This window comes from Lutjanus erythropterus, chromosome 8 (genome assembly GCF_056507025.1).
Source record: "Lutjanus erythropterus isolate fLutEry1 chromosome 8, fLutEry1.hap2, whole genome shotgun sequence".
Lineage (NCBI taxonomy): Eukaryota > Metazoa > Chordata > Actinopteri > Lutjaniformes > Lutjanidae > Lutjanus > Lutjanus erythropterus.
The window spans coordinates 10,522,062-10,536,687 of NC_139324.1; the positions used below are offsets into that span (position 1 = coordinate 10,522,062).

General features: G+C 39.3%; 1 protein-coding gene across 1 annotated transcript in view; it reads left to right on the forward strand.

The window, feature by feature from the left end:
* The first annotated feature begins 8,087 nt into the window (after window positions 1–8,087).
* Window positions 8,088–14,626, forward strand: part of LOC146322494 (uncharacterized) — a 44,603-nt gene continuing 38,064 nt past the window's right edge. Inside the window, exon 1 of the mRNA XM_084725352.1 lies at window positions 8,088–8,363. The gene's annotated coding sequence lies outside the window, so the exon portion shown is untranslated. The remainder of the gene's footprint in view (window positions 8,364–14,626) is intronic.

Consider the following 14,626-nt stretch of genomic DNA (forward strand, 5'->3'; position numbering starts at 1 on the left):
TAACCTTGTAATAAATGACATAATGTACACTTAGAAGGACCTGCATCATGCTGTCGGGGTCTAATCCACAATAATGACCTGCTCATCCCACATTATATATTTTCCCAAAATTAGTTCCTGTGTTTTCAACAAAATGCTGTGCACTCATTCAGTTTTGTGAAATATTTCCCAGCAAGAGGATTTTAGAGATGTCACTATTTTTATTTTATTTTAATTTGTGATATCTACGGTGAAATGTATTTCTTTACTTTAGTGTTGTCCATCACAAGTCCCTTATTCAAAAAACAAAACACAATAAAGCTAAACAAAACATGAAACAATGAACAGGCCTGTGTCATATTTTAGCCAAACCATCTCATTGTTGAACAAATCAAATACACAACAGAAAGGAATGGAAAACACTGGAAGGCATAGCTCTCTGCTTTTGTTAGGACTAGCCACCTCGCCACCGTCTCAGCCCCATTCTAGACCAGTCTGTCCACCGAACGCACAGAGCTGAAACACATTCAGCTCCTCATAAGACAGCAAACAAGTTGGCCTCTGGAGATCTCTGGAGTGTTACTGTATTGCAGGATGAGAAACTAAAGTGGAAATTATAAACTACCGGTTACTAAAATAGTGTTTGCAAGCTAGCAGCCTGCAGGTTTTAGAGAGAGCTGCATCAGGTGAAAACTGAGGGATGTCAAGTCACTTATTTATATAGCGTCAAATCATAAGATAAGTTATATCAGGGCACTCTTCATTTACAGCAGGTCTAGACCACACTCTTCATTTGAATATACAGAGATCCAACAATCCCCAACATGAGTAAGCATTTTGCAACAAGAAAAAACTTTTAATGTCTGTGTAAATGGAAAAGGGAGCTTTCCTTCTAAATAAATTACACATGTTAGAAAAGAGTCGCTGACATGTGAAAAGACTGAGAACTATGTAGTACTGAATTGTCGAGTTAGATCCATAAACTTTTGTTCTGGATTTTGGATCTGAAACATGGTGACGTGCCGGAGCCATGGTCCCCAACACTACGTAAATGAATCAACACACAAACAACACCACCTCCACCTCCCCTCATCCTGCCTAATGGTCAGTTATGAACATACCTTCAGTAACTCTCTCAGTTCAGTTCCATCCAGCAGTTATTCAGCTCACTTCAGTTTCAACAACTGGACATGGAAGAAAAAAAAAAAAAATATCTCGTCACCGTCCTCTGGCTCTGGTGGTGCAAGTGGGTTTTAACATGTCCAATAAATCTGCTAGACAGAGTGTCCATGTTTCAGGTCATAGTGGAGTTTGATACTGAAACAATGGAGCGGACACACCACCAGTGTTTCAGAGCAGAGAAAACTGATGATTTTTCCATGACTTTGAGACCTAATTTGATGTATTTAGTGTTTTTTTAATCATTCAAATATGGCTGGTGAATAACATGTGTCTGTGGTGTAACAAACTAACTTTTATTGTTGCTTTACACAGTTTTTAACAGGCAGAAACCTCATGCTGAACCAGGCTCTTGGTGGTCAGCCATCTTCCTCACTCAGTTGGGTTGACTGAGAAAAAGAGAGAGGGGGAGTAATTCATATTTTTGCCTAATGTTTCACACTCTTCAATGTTTCCACACTCATTAAATGTCTATTGTCCAATCATATTACTTGGTTTGAACTAACTGCTGTGTAATAATGTATGAATTCAGTGTTAATTGTGTTTTCATTTGACAACATTACAAATTTGTCAAGGTACTCTCAATTCTTCCCGGGGTGAAACACCTTTCAGTGTATGAAAAGGAACCAAGTCACTGTTTTGTAAGTCTCAAATAAGTCTCAAGTATTTGCACTCAAGTCACAAGTCAAGACAAACAAATTTTAAAATATGAGTTTTGAGTGCTAAACAAGCCATAATGCAACAGTGAGTTTCCAGCCTCATTGATTTCCAAAGTTACTTAGCTCTAAAGTTAACATTATATAAGCATTATTGTGCTCATTGTCATACAAACTTTGGAGATTTTGCATCTGTAATTTTCTATCCATACATTTTGCATTTGCAATTTATGTTTTGTTGAACACCATGCAGTTTTGATACTTGAACAAAATTGTCTTTGGTATCATTTTTTGCAACTGGAGCTCACTAATGTAACAATTGTTCTTCGTGGGTCTTGTCTGTAACTTGATTGGATGCTGTCTGATTGGTTCAAGTGATTGGTTGATTCAGAAAATGAAAAGAAATGAATTCATGGCACACTTTTTAACATAAAATAACATACTTTTAAATCTTCAGGTATCAAATATTTTCATGTCAAAATGTCCATGTTCAAGTGAAGTCCATGTCAAGTTGGCTTATTTGATTTTGTCAAGTTGAGTCTAAAATCAATAAATTCCACACCTCTGCCCAGAATATCTTGTTAATATTTGTATAATGTACATCAATTAATTGCTGCTTTAACACCATGCTCAAATTGCCCCTCAAACAACGTAAAAGTGTCTTCAGTGCTAGCTTGGACTCTATCACCCTGTCAGGCGACCCTGGAGTGACTACTCAGCATTTTACTGCGGATGAATGAAGCCTATAATCTGGCTACTTATTCAAGTCAGGGCTCAACAGAATTGTCTTTAGATAAGTTCCATATTTAGTCTTATGCCTCGGCTTGCATGTCCAGATGTGATCGCTAGATCCCACTTCAGGAAATGAACAGTAGCCTGGTTTCTGGATATGGCCACCTGCTGGAAGCACAAAAAAGTAACTTAAAGTCCCACCCGCCCTGCTTGCTTATAGTACTTTTATTGTCTTTATTCATTATTCTGATCAGTGCATTACCACATGTACCAACCCAGTACTAGCGCCACTTCTAGAGTTCATTGTGCTGCATGATGGCTTGAAAAGTAAATATATCCTTTTGTAAAATAACAAACAGTGCTTGTCTCATATTTTTATGACTCATTGGGTGTTACTGAGTCAAAATCATTCAGAAAGTGGAAAGTACAGCACATGTGCCGGTCAGTATCATACCATGCAGGAATATGAAAACCACAGAAAAGATCTGACTATGATGAGTATGATTTTGTGTTGCAGCCATCCATGTTTCTGCTCTTCTGTCAAACACAGCAGACCAGTATGATTACTCAAATGGTTATTATGGACTATTTTGTTGGATTTAAGCTGACTTGAGGCTTGCACTGTCACCCCATAAGAGACTGAGCAGTAATGCTTGTATGATCCAGCTCAAAAGAATAAAAAGCAGATCACCTCACCAGGCCTAACGCTGGCTTTGATTTAAATGCTCTGCAGAGCTCTGGCGTACTTTTTGGCCCAATCTAAACCTGAATATTTGGCATCTGACCTCCTACCCTGAACTTTGTTAGCTCATCAGCACACACACATTTGTCACTTTTTTCATTGCAAGCTGATTTTGATTATGTCATGCTGTCCAGTAGATCTCTGATTACATGGTTTTGAAAAGTCTTTTCATTTCATTTTGAACTGAATGTTCTTATGCAGTAATGTTGTATTCAAATCTTACAGTACAGTGTGCATCATAGTGTACATTATATCTGCCTTACGAAACATAACTAAAGTAACACCTTTACAATCTACACTATTTTTTATTGCTTGTAGAATTTAGTTTTAGAACTTAGTAACTTTGCTTATTAATACTTTTCTCACCTTTCTTGGCTGCATAAATGAGAAATTCTGGGTTTACTTGATTGTGGTTTTTAAATATATGTTTAGAACATTGGCCAGTTTTGCCTGGCTCTTTTGGACTGGTGTGAAAGTTGTCATTTGAACTCTGATGGGGACTAAATGACTGGATGGCAACCACATGAAAAGGAGGGTCAGAGTTACAAGTGGAGTCGTGTGCAGTTTCTTTGTGGTGTGAAAAAGAAATGGGCAAACCACAGGACTTAATGAGAGTACATGTGTTATTTACCATGAATTTAAAAAAAAGACATATACGACAAATACATCTAGCTGCTGATTGTGAACATAACACACAGATGTATATCTTCGCTTGGTTCAATATACTTACAGCCTTAAAGTCATATTAACAGCTTAAAAATTTAAAAACTTTAGAAATTCTGTAATCAGTGACTTGCCTTCACTCTTAAAACCTGTAAAAAGAGGAGAAAATACTGTTCCCAGTTCCCTCTGCAGATTGTCCTTATGCTCACTATGCATTTCTATTGGGCAGAGGTGTGGACAACATGACTTGGACTTGAGTCATGAATTTGATTACTTCAGACTTGACATGGCAAAATCAAAAAAGACTTGCAATTTGGACTTTAACTCATGATTTGGGCTTTTGACTTTAAAATACTTGATACCTTCCCCCAAGCCCAAAAAAATCTATAATTTAAAAAGGGTGAATCCACCAAACCTTTTTGATTGCCACTTGTTTCACCTGTCTGATTAATTCCACCTGGGTCTGATTAGTTGCTTGTGTATTTAAACCTTGTATTCCTCTGTTTCGGTGTCAGTTTGTCATCTTCCTTGTGTGTCATCATGTTGACTCTGGTCATGCTTTCATATGTTGGACCTGGTATTCGTTTTCTTAGACTGTTTGTGCATTTTGCCCTCTGTGGAATCTTTATGGTTTTTTGGACTCTGGTTGTGGCCTGACTGCCTCTATGTAGGCTTTTGATAATTTTGTTTTCTTAATTAAATAAATCTGAACTGGTTTCTGCTTCGCTCTTTGCATTTTGGGTTCCACCATCTTATTTTATTTTGACATATTCTGACAGTTTAACGCTATTCATCCTCAGCATGTTGACACTTAATTCATTAGATCCACTTTGTTTGAACCAGTCTGACTGCATCCAATCAAGTTGCAGGAGTGAACTGTGAAGAGCTGACGTTATGTTTCTGAGCTCCAGTTAGAAAACAATGATACCAAAGATAGTTTGTGTACAGAAACTACGAAGTGATCAACAAAAAACTAATTGCTCTATGTAAAATGTGTGGGGTGTGTGACAGCCCTACTTGGGACTTGGTACCACCTCTGTAGTTCTATGTGTGTACGAATTAAGGGAGGAAGCTGTCTTAGTGTTGTTCTCCCGTTTGCACCTCCTTCTGTTGAACATTTACCGTTACTGTAAGTATTAATACTTTCCTCATCACACGGCTGGAGTGAGGTAAGGCCAATCCATCTCCACCCACGTGTTTGCCAATGCTTCAGTGGAAATACGTGTGTCGTGGAATGAACACATGCATTTCCCTCAAAGTGGCTGGTGAACAGTTTGTTCCAAACGGTAACGTCTTCACAGGCGAGGAAAGGAGCTTCCAGATTGAATACTCCAGTTATGTGGAGGGGAGTCTCCTGCTTTTATTTAGGACTAGAATAAACACTGACTGTGTGTTCACGGTTTTATAGAGCTTAAGGACACATTTCCTATGCTTTTCATAATTTCCACATACTGTAGGAACCTTGTGACATACTACAGCCACACCCAAAACACAATCTAGTTTTTGTGTTTGAAGTGATAAAAAGTTGAGTGAGTCTGTCTTACGTCACATACCTGTCTGTAGTATGAGAGCTGGCAGTTATTAATGAGAGAAACAAGAGTCAGGGCAGCTTTTAAACGCATCACAGGAAACAATCTGCACTTTCATCCGCCCACATGAAGTCACCTTGGTGGCATGCATCAAAGAATCCCTTAATCGCAGATGTCAGCTCTGCCCTGCCTTGACACCTCAGACAATTATTAAAAGCTGTGAGTGTGACAGCAACATCACCCAACAATTTCATTATTAGCCTTTGTCACAGTGCGAGTGTGAAAGGTTTTGATTTTGAAGGGCCTGTGCTGGGTTAGTGCTGCCTCACAAGGGAATATATGTAAGACATGTTTCCTAAATGATGAAGGAATATTTGATCTTAACTCACAACATGACTGCATTAAATAAGAATAGATTTTACCAACACGTAGTCACCAGCTTTTGTTCACAAAGCAGTTTTGGGACAGTTTTGCTGCTTATCAGATCTTCATGTTCTCTGAGAACATATAACAGCTTGTAACTCAATGAATATTACAACAGTGGTTGCCTAGCACCACCATAACAGCGCAGAGCTTTGCAGGAAATATTGGTGGTGTGAGTAATGACCCTCAGACAACAGAACATGGATGCAATGGGCCAGTGTTATAAATACTTCCATATGGTGCAGTTTGGAGTTTTTTTGCATTGATCATTTAAGAGATACAGTATAATGCAAAGATAGCTCAGTAGTAGTTACCTTGCCTGGTAAGTACCCAGTGTTAGAGCCCAACTGTAAAGGAGTTAATTTCACAGTGTACTGTCCTCTTGAAACATAGTCTGTTTTAGCTCACTGACAGTAAAATCCGCCCTTTATCTGGCATGGACTTCAGCATTTTTTTTCAGTTCAGCAGCAAAGTCCTGCTGAGGGTTCTTTCCTGTTGACATTTAGAGTATTGTGCAGTCAACTGTGTATATTGTAACACATTCATGCATTCTTTACTTTTACTTTTTTTGTTAAAAATAGCTCATTATTAGATTTTCCCAATGTACCTGTTGTGAGTCAATATTGGTGAGTTCACACATAAATTGAAGGAGACTGTCATGTGAAAATGTTGGTAAAATAAAGACTGAAATGTCTTTTGCATTATGGCTGTGAGTGTGGGACTATTTTCTCCCACAACCTGTGTGTTTTCATGGTGTGCACCTCATCAGTATTGGTGTGTGTTCCTCCTTCCAGCTAATCCATACAGAAATTGAATAAATTTTCACCTAACCCTGGCACCGAAGGTGTGTGTTCGTGTCCAGTTCAGCCTCTGACAGAACTGCGCATTCAGAGACTCCAATTTTTTCTATTATTTCCATCCATTGCTTCCCCTACTGTACTACTACTACTACTACTCTACTGTTGGTAGAATCATGGGCATTATCAGGGCAGTCTAAATACCTGATATATGAACACTTCACACATCACACACCAATGATTTGTCACTGCCCCTCAGCATTTGTTATTGAAGCATGAGGTACCCTTTAGCATCAGAAAGCTGTTTTAACATGTGGTTAATGTTGTGAAATGGTTGCAGTTTGGTTAGGTTTAGGGATATAAAGGTAGGTTTACGACCCTGTTTGGAGTTACCATAACTATATTATTTTACATATGTCACATGACGTCACTGAAGCGATTGACAAGACAAAAGCCAAATAACAAAAGTCACATGACAAATGTCACTGAAGTGACTAACAACACCAAAGTCACATGATACAGATAACATTATGCACCTTGAAACTTTGAATAATGCTTTGCTTTCAGCTGGGACATAAACCTCACTCTCGTGGGCGAAAGTGCTACATTTGTTTGAACCATCTCCAAAACACGCCAATTCACACTGAAACTATCTAGATGGATGAATGGCACTATAGGTAAGATGAATAATATGTATTTTTTTTTATTTTTGTGGTGAATTATACCTTTAAAAGCATTCATATGTTTAAATCTGCCAGAACACGGTCTTATATGCTCATGCTGCATGTTTTTGAGTTAATGTGTTTAATGTGTTGAGACAAATACAATGAGACAACATGTCATACTGACCAGCTGTCGAGACCATGGGATGTAAATTGACACAGTATATAACCAGTCATTGATGAAGCATCTTAAGATGAACTTATGTTGTGTAAATCATTTTATCAATCAATGGTAGTTACTAAACCACAAAGTGTCATTTCAGTGTAATAATGAAAGGAAAGGGTGGGAAACCTGCAACAACTTGATTTTTTTTCTTTGGTTTCTGACACAAAAAAACAAAAAGAAACTCCAATGTAAGATTGAAAGTGTAAGAAAAAGGGCCCTACAGAGGTTGATGGAGAAATGGCAAAATGAAGGAAAAGGTAAGCAGAAATTCCCGCTCCGGATTTGTGACATCATCCTCCCCACTGCTCACATCCAGACCAAACAGGGCTATGTGTCTGGTTTTCATTTTCATCCCCCCCTCTCGCTCCTGCTCACACTCTCCTCTCCCTCCTCTTTTTCTTTTTTTTTCCCCTTTCTTTAGAGAAAGTGGGAGGAGGAAGAGAGAGGTGGCAGAACTCCAGGAGTTTGGAAGTTTGTCCCATCCCAGCCTTGAACTCAGCACCACAGCTCCTCTGGTTTGAGACCGGGCGGGTGTCTGCCTCTTTCTGTCTCAACCGTTTCCTCCCTTCACTCAGGACCCCTCTCTCTCTGCACATCTCCTATCAGTGACCTTATCACTGCCTTGTTCGGCAGCCTTCCTCTGGGAGGTGCTGGAAAAGCCAGCAGGGGGAATTTACCAGGAAGATAATGACCAAAAGTCCAGCTTGCATTCTAAATAACTGATATTTTTTTCTTCAAAAACAAATAGTGTGGAGTACAGCTCCGTCAGCTCAGGGTAAGTTTGAAATCTGCTCTGTTCTCTCCTTGCAGAAAGAGGTTTTACAAATGCATACTTGTTTTTACTTCTCTAAGCACTGACCTTGATTGCACTCTAAGTTGATTATAAATAGTGCACTGACCATAGCATAGTTTCTAGTCATAGCATGTAAGCTTATGACTGGTGTCATAATCACAGGGTTGCACAGAGTTTTTGGCTTATAGCTCATAAATATCAGACAGCATGCGTTTAGCAGCTTGGCTGGAACCTATACTTTAGTGGTGAGAGTGCTGCAAGGGCAAGAGGTGAGCCGCAGTTAGGGTGAAGAAGGAGACCTCAGCAATGTTATGTACGCTGCATGTGAGTGTAGAGGGGTGTGTGTGCTCTCTTTTTCTCTTCAAATGCCTCCATTCTGTCGGACATTCTTGGTTTGAGCAAAGTTTAATTTGTTGCACAGGTGTCAAGTATCTGGTGAGAGAAAAAAAGATGCTCAAAAGTGTCAAGTTGTGACCCCAGACCTGTGTTGCTCTGAGCAATTTATTTGTTAATCTGCTAAATATGTTGTACACTGTAAAAATCCTGTCTGGTTGAGTTGACTGAATTTGAAAAGACAAGTTTGGGTAGTCTTTTAATGACTGAAAACAAACAAACTTTTCTAGTCAAATAAACTTAACATTCAATCAGTTGTACTTGAGAAAACATGTTCAGTCTCTTCAGTCACACTGACAAACATTACAACCAAATTGAATTTCCTTTCCTTTTTTTTCATTTTTTAAGGGGTAGTTCTTCATGTCAATCTGCTAATATGATGAACATGTTTCTGTAGAATCAAGTTGATTGAACTCTGTATGGTACATTCTTTCAACTCATCAATTCAAGTCAAAAGACTTCATGTTTATAACTTTTGAATTGTTCTGACAATAGATACTGGAAATTAACTAACTCAAACAAATAAAACTTGTATATTTATGTTAAGTTAATGAGAAAAGATTAGTTCATTCCACTGAATTCCTGTATGTTGTTTTTGCAGTGTATCTTATGTCGAGAAATGTTTGGGTGGTGCTTTTAAATGCTCTTTTTTGTGCACTTAATTAGTCTTCCGTGATGATCTTTTGCTCATTCAATTAAATCTAAAAAGGGAATCTGTTGGTAATGGTGCAGTCGCATCCAAATGTTTCAAATCTCCACACCCACATGTGAGCTCTAAAGAAGACTAGCTGGATGGCTAGATGTTTCCACTGCAGCAGTAGCCCAAAAAAACCACACCCTCTCTGAAACGAGTACAAGAGTGGAAAAGTGTGAAGAAAGTTTTTTCCACACTACTGGCCAGATGAACCAGGAGAACCAGAAGGGGTTTGGTCCATTGGACAAAAGAGGCGGAGTGGGTGGTGGTGGTGGTGGTGGTGGCAGTGGGCTGCAGGGTTTAGTGGACCAGGTGTGAGCCATTAATCTTCCACCTCTCCTACAAAGGCTGTCCGAGCAGGGCCAGAGGAATTCAGCTGTGTCTTCAGTGCAGTGTTTCATTGCAGGCATGTGGGATTTGATGCACAAATTAAGTTATTTTATCCCTCCAAGTCACACTTTAATGACATTAGATTGGACACTTGTCATGAAATATGTCTCATGAGCTACCGTTTCCATGTAGTTTTATGTTTGCATGTAACCCGTTGCTATGATACAGAGAGGAAGAGCTTGGTCGTCGTTCAAACGCGAGAGGAAACTTGGTGTGCGCTCCAGATTTGGTTTTTATGTGTTTGAAGTATTTTCACATAATTTACAACCTGCATTATGTTGTAACTCCCCTTGGAAGCTAGTATCTAGAATCTTATTGGCACAAGGAGGATTTTTTAATAACAAAGGACTTTTAGATATATGTATAAATCAGCATCACTTTTATTACTGCTCTGCTCTGTGCAGATTTTAGTTTTTTTTTTTTTCCATGACGCAGCACAGATGTTGGAACAGTTTTCAGAAAGGTCTAGTCTCACTGAACAACTCCTCCAATGTTCTCTTTTTAAGGAAATGATAATTGTAAGGGATGTAAATGAGGACTAACCATTCACACTGATATGTATTGGTTATAGAGCATCAAGTTTGTGGGTGTTGATGGCACTTAAGGGAAAAATATGCAGGATTTTCCCAAAAAACAAAAAAAATAATCCCTCTCAGTCATCACCCAAAACCCATCAGAAGTGTGTGGCAGTGCCTGCATCCGCAGAGACCCCGTCCTCCGTCTGTACCCTCTTATTTTCTCATTATTTTGCTGTGCTTAGAACAATTTACATTGCAAATGCAAACATTGTCCCTACTTAAATTAAATTGTGACTGTAGCTTAATTCATACTAGTCTTTTAATTTTAGTTGCTTATACTGAGTTTCCAGTATTTTTTGCCCTCATGCTTGTTTCATTCTGTAATATTTTCTTGGTTTTTCTGAGTAAGTTGGTGGCAGTAATGCACAACTTGACAAAGTTATGTTTTTTTTTTACTTACTTTTCCAAAGGTTATCAGTGTCCTATTTTTTTTTAAGTAAACTTAACTTTCAAATTTTCAATGTACCAACCCAAAATATCATTGACATCCTGGGAATGAGACTCATAAATGAACAACCTGACAAATCCTGCATATTCTTTCTTTAAGGTTGGGTAAGCAAGCAGATCACTTCTATTGGGTCATATGTAATGATTGAGAAGGACTATATTTCTGAGTTTATATACTGTATCATCAACATTTGGGGGTAAAATGCCTTCAAATTGACCATAACTACCACCATTTATTCCTCAATTAGACAGGAAATTCTAAAATTTAGTAAGTTACTGGTTTTCACTTAAAAAAAACTTTCAAGATTCAGTGACACAAGTTCTAGTCCAGTTGCTTGATTATAGATATACATCTTTAATAAATGTATTGATTTATAAAAAAGTCAAAAAGCTTTATTCAATACAGTCAAGTGGACAAGATGCTTTGTACAGGTTGCTAGGCACGGCTGCAGCTAATTCTGATGAACTGAAATAGATATCTGACACAAAGAAGTTAAGAGGTAACATTATTAATAAAATAATGTTACACTTGAATCACTTGACCCTTGTGAGGAACAGTTTTCTTTGGCAGTGCTATTAATGAACTAGTCATCTCATGTCATGTTTAATACTTGAACCTATCGCTGAAGGCATAGATTTGCCATGTGTGCCTGAACACACATCTGCTAGGTGTCAGACGGACTAACACACACCAGCTGTGTGGAAACGCCCGCGCAACCTGCCGCCCCCTCTCTCCCTTAACTTGATCATTGATCCTCCTCTCATCTGTACAGCACATGTCATGTCACCATCCTTCTTCCAGCTGAGGGGTGGGTTTGGTGGGTGTGCTGGTCCACACAGCCTATTTATACATGTGGAGGCTGACTGCTCACACATACAATATGTGATATTTCCTTGCATGGTGCCAGTGAGTGGCAGTGTCGAGTCGTCTCACCCTCAGAGGCTGCGTTGCAAAGTAGAAATGACTCACATACCCTGTGACTTCACTTATTTAACTGATCACTTGATTCATGCATGTGGTACTCAGTAAGTGCTGTTGACAGTATAATTGATATAAACAAGGCTGCAGTCTGTAATCAGGCATTAAGGGAGCTGCTAAAGTTGAGCCAATTTGATGATATGGCCTCTTAAGCCCAGAGGATAATATGTGCACTGCACATTAAAGGGATAGTTTGGTTTATTTGAAGGGTTATATGAAGTACTTATCCATAGTCAGTGTATTACTTTACTCACTTTGAAGAACCTGTTGGAGTACTGGTGTAGGAAGCTAAGCAATGTACTGCTGTGAACAGGGTCAGCAGCAAAACGTATTTTAAGTGTATGCTATATTTATAATATTTTCACCACTTTACCTTGCTGTCAGACAGCCTTTTCTGACAGGAAACTACCATTACGTAAGCCAAATATTGTTCTCTCCAAACCACCCAGGCCTCTACGTTGCAGGACATGGGAGTTTTTGGTCTACTGCTGCCTCGATCAGTTAGTTAGTAAGTGCTATTGTGTGACTTTGGTGTTTTACAGAGCTAGTGGTTGATTACACTGGGCACGGCACCCACCCACGGTTCTTTTGACTTGCTCAGATTTCGTTGATTTGGTCCACTTTTCTTGTTTTGTTGTGCGCCTACCTTAGGTAAGAAGGCTCTGTAGTTCAATGGTTTCTTTTTTTCCATTTTTTTTTATTATCATGAGTCTGTATGGGGACTTGTATTTTGAAAACTGACCAGATTCTTTATGTATTTTCTGCATCTGACTTCCTGCCCACTCAATCTGCCTTGTGCACACTGAGGCGCAGCACCTGTCAAAAATATGCTTGACGCACATGTGAATTGGAGTGGAGAGCCACTTCTGGGAGGCGTTGACACACTGCTGGCAGAATCACAAGAACTGTACTGAATGGCATTGATCAGCAACCTTGTGGAATTCACAGATGTCACGCGATAATTCTGGCTGGCTTTCAGTTCATCATCTTCATTTTGTTATGTGTGGAAATTTTGATGTTTGGGTGTGAAGTCTCTATCATCTCTATCTTGTAGATTTAGCACAGTGTCATCTGAGGCTATATACACAGTACTACTAGTCCAGATTGGTGTTTTAGCACCATTTCAGCAGTATCCTCCATCCATACAAATGTCCCCCCCTGCCATGTCATGGTGTCCACAACATGTCATGGTGTCCACAACATGTCATGGTGTCCACAACATGGCAGACAGTCGAACAGTGTTGCTTGCAGCTAATTGAACTTGATGTCAATTATGTTGTTTTAGTTGCCGTCAGTGGCTCAAAATGGCTGGAATGAGACCCAGTTAGTCCAAGAGTGATGCTGAAATGTAGATCAGTTGTTGGTCAGTTGTTCAGCAACCTCGGAATAGATGAACGTGTCTTTTCTTTGTAAAACAGTAACATTAGATAATGGCGGCTGTGGCTGTTGACTCGGCTGACAGCAAAGTCCAGAATGGGTTAATCAAGGCACAGATTACAAGATAGATGAAGATCAGTTACAAACTTGACTTCCGGAGACATTTTTTGAGAAAGCACTAAGATCTGTAGCTTGTGGTGTGGTCAATCAGGGAATGACATGTTGTGACTGATAAGAACCAATCAGGAAGCCTGAAGAAGTGTCTGCATCATTGTTTCTAAAAGTCTCTGTTTCTGCCTGCCCAGACTGAAACAGAACCCCAGAGTTTTTAAACTGAAACAGGGCTGGCTGCATTTCTAAATGTCTCCATCTTAGTGTGGATGTAGCCTGAAGGATGCATTTGGTCTGACTGTACTTAAACCAGTGTTGTTTAGCTCCCTTTAAGCACCTTTTGTTGGTGTGAGGTGACTGAGCCACTTCCTTCCTCTTAACCTTGGGGGGTCCACTTGGAAGAGTTGTTGAACTGGTATCTTGTCACTGAAGCTGATGGAGTTTTGTGCTGCACTGCACTGCAAGCTTGTGTGAATGTGTTTATGTATGTGCATGTTTGTGTGTGGCCTTTGCTATAAATGAGTGTGTGTGAGGTCCAGCTGGTAACATGCTTCAAAGTGCTCGTAGGCACAATGCAGTTTCTATCTTGCTCTGTAAATGCAAACCGACAGTGTTAACTCTAAATAATACCACTGAGCCAGACAGTGTTCTAGGCAGGAGGCCTATGTTCTGCTCACTGTACAACATAAACTCTTCACTGCTACTGCTTCTACTCTTTGAAGCCTGTCATTTCAGTGGTGGCTGGCTTACATATAAAGATTAAGTGGTGACTCAGTATATAGAGCAGAGGTTCTCAATCTTTTTTTTTTCAGCCACAGACCCCTTACAACATACAGAACACAGGGGACCCTGTCATGTATGTCCTTTCATTTTAACACTTCTGTAGTCTGAGTTACGTGAAAGAACAACACAAGAGAAATGTATTAGAAAGATATTAGACACTCATTAAAACATTTCAACACAGAATACCACTGTTACTAAACAAAATATCAAAGGCAACTCAACAGAAAGTGGCTAATTTTAAGGGCATTTCTGAACATGCATACATAGACAGAAAGTGTTTCACTCTTAGTGCATATATAAGATAAATAAAATGCAGGCTTCATTGCTTTTTTGGTGAGATACTGCAGACACAGAACTCGGCTCCCTTAATCCAACAAAGCCACACTGGAGATGCTCATCATCGTATTTCCACACCTCATCATGCCTCATTTCTTACCATAACCATATGTTTTAAAAATTTGCCCATCTTTGTGATTATCAATCTCTGACTGGC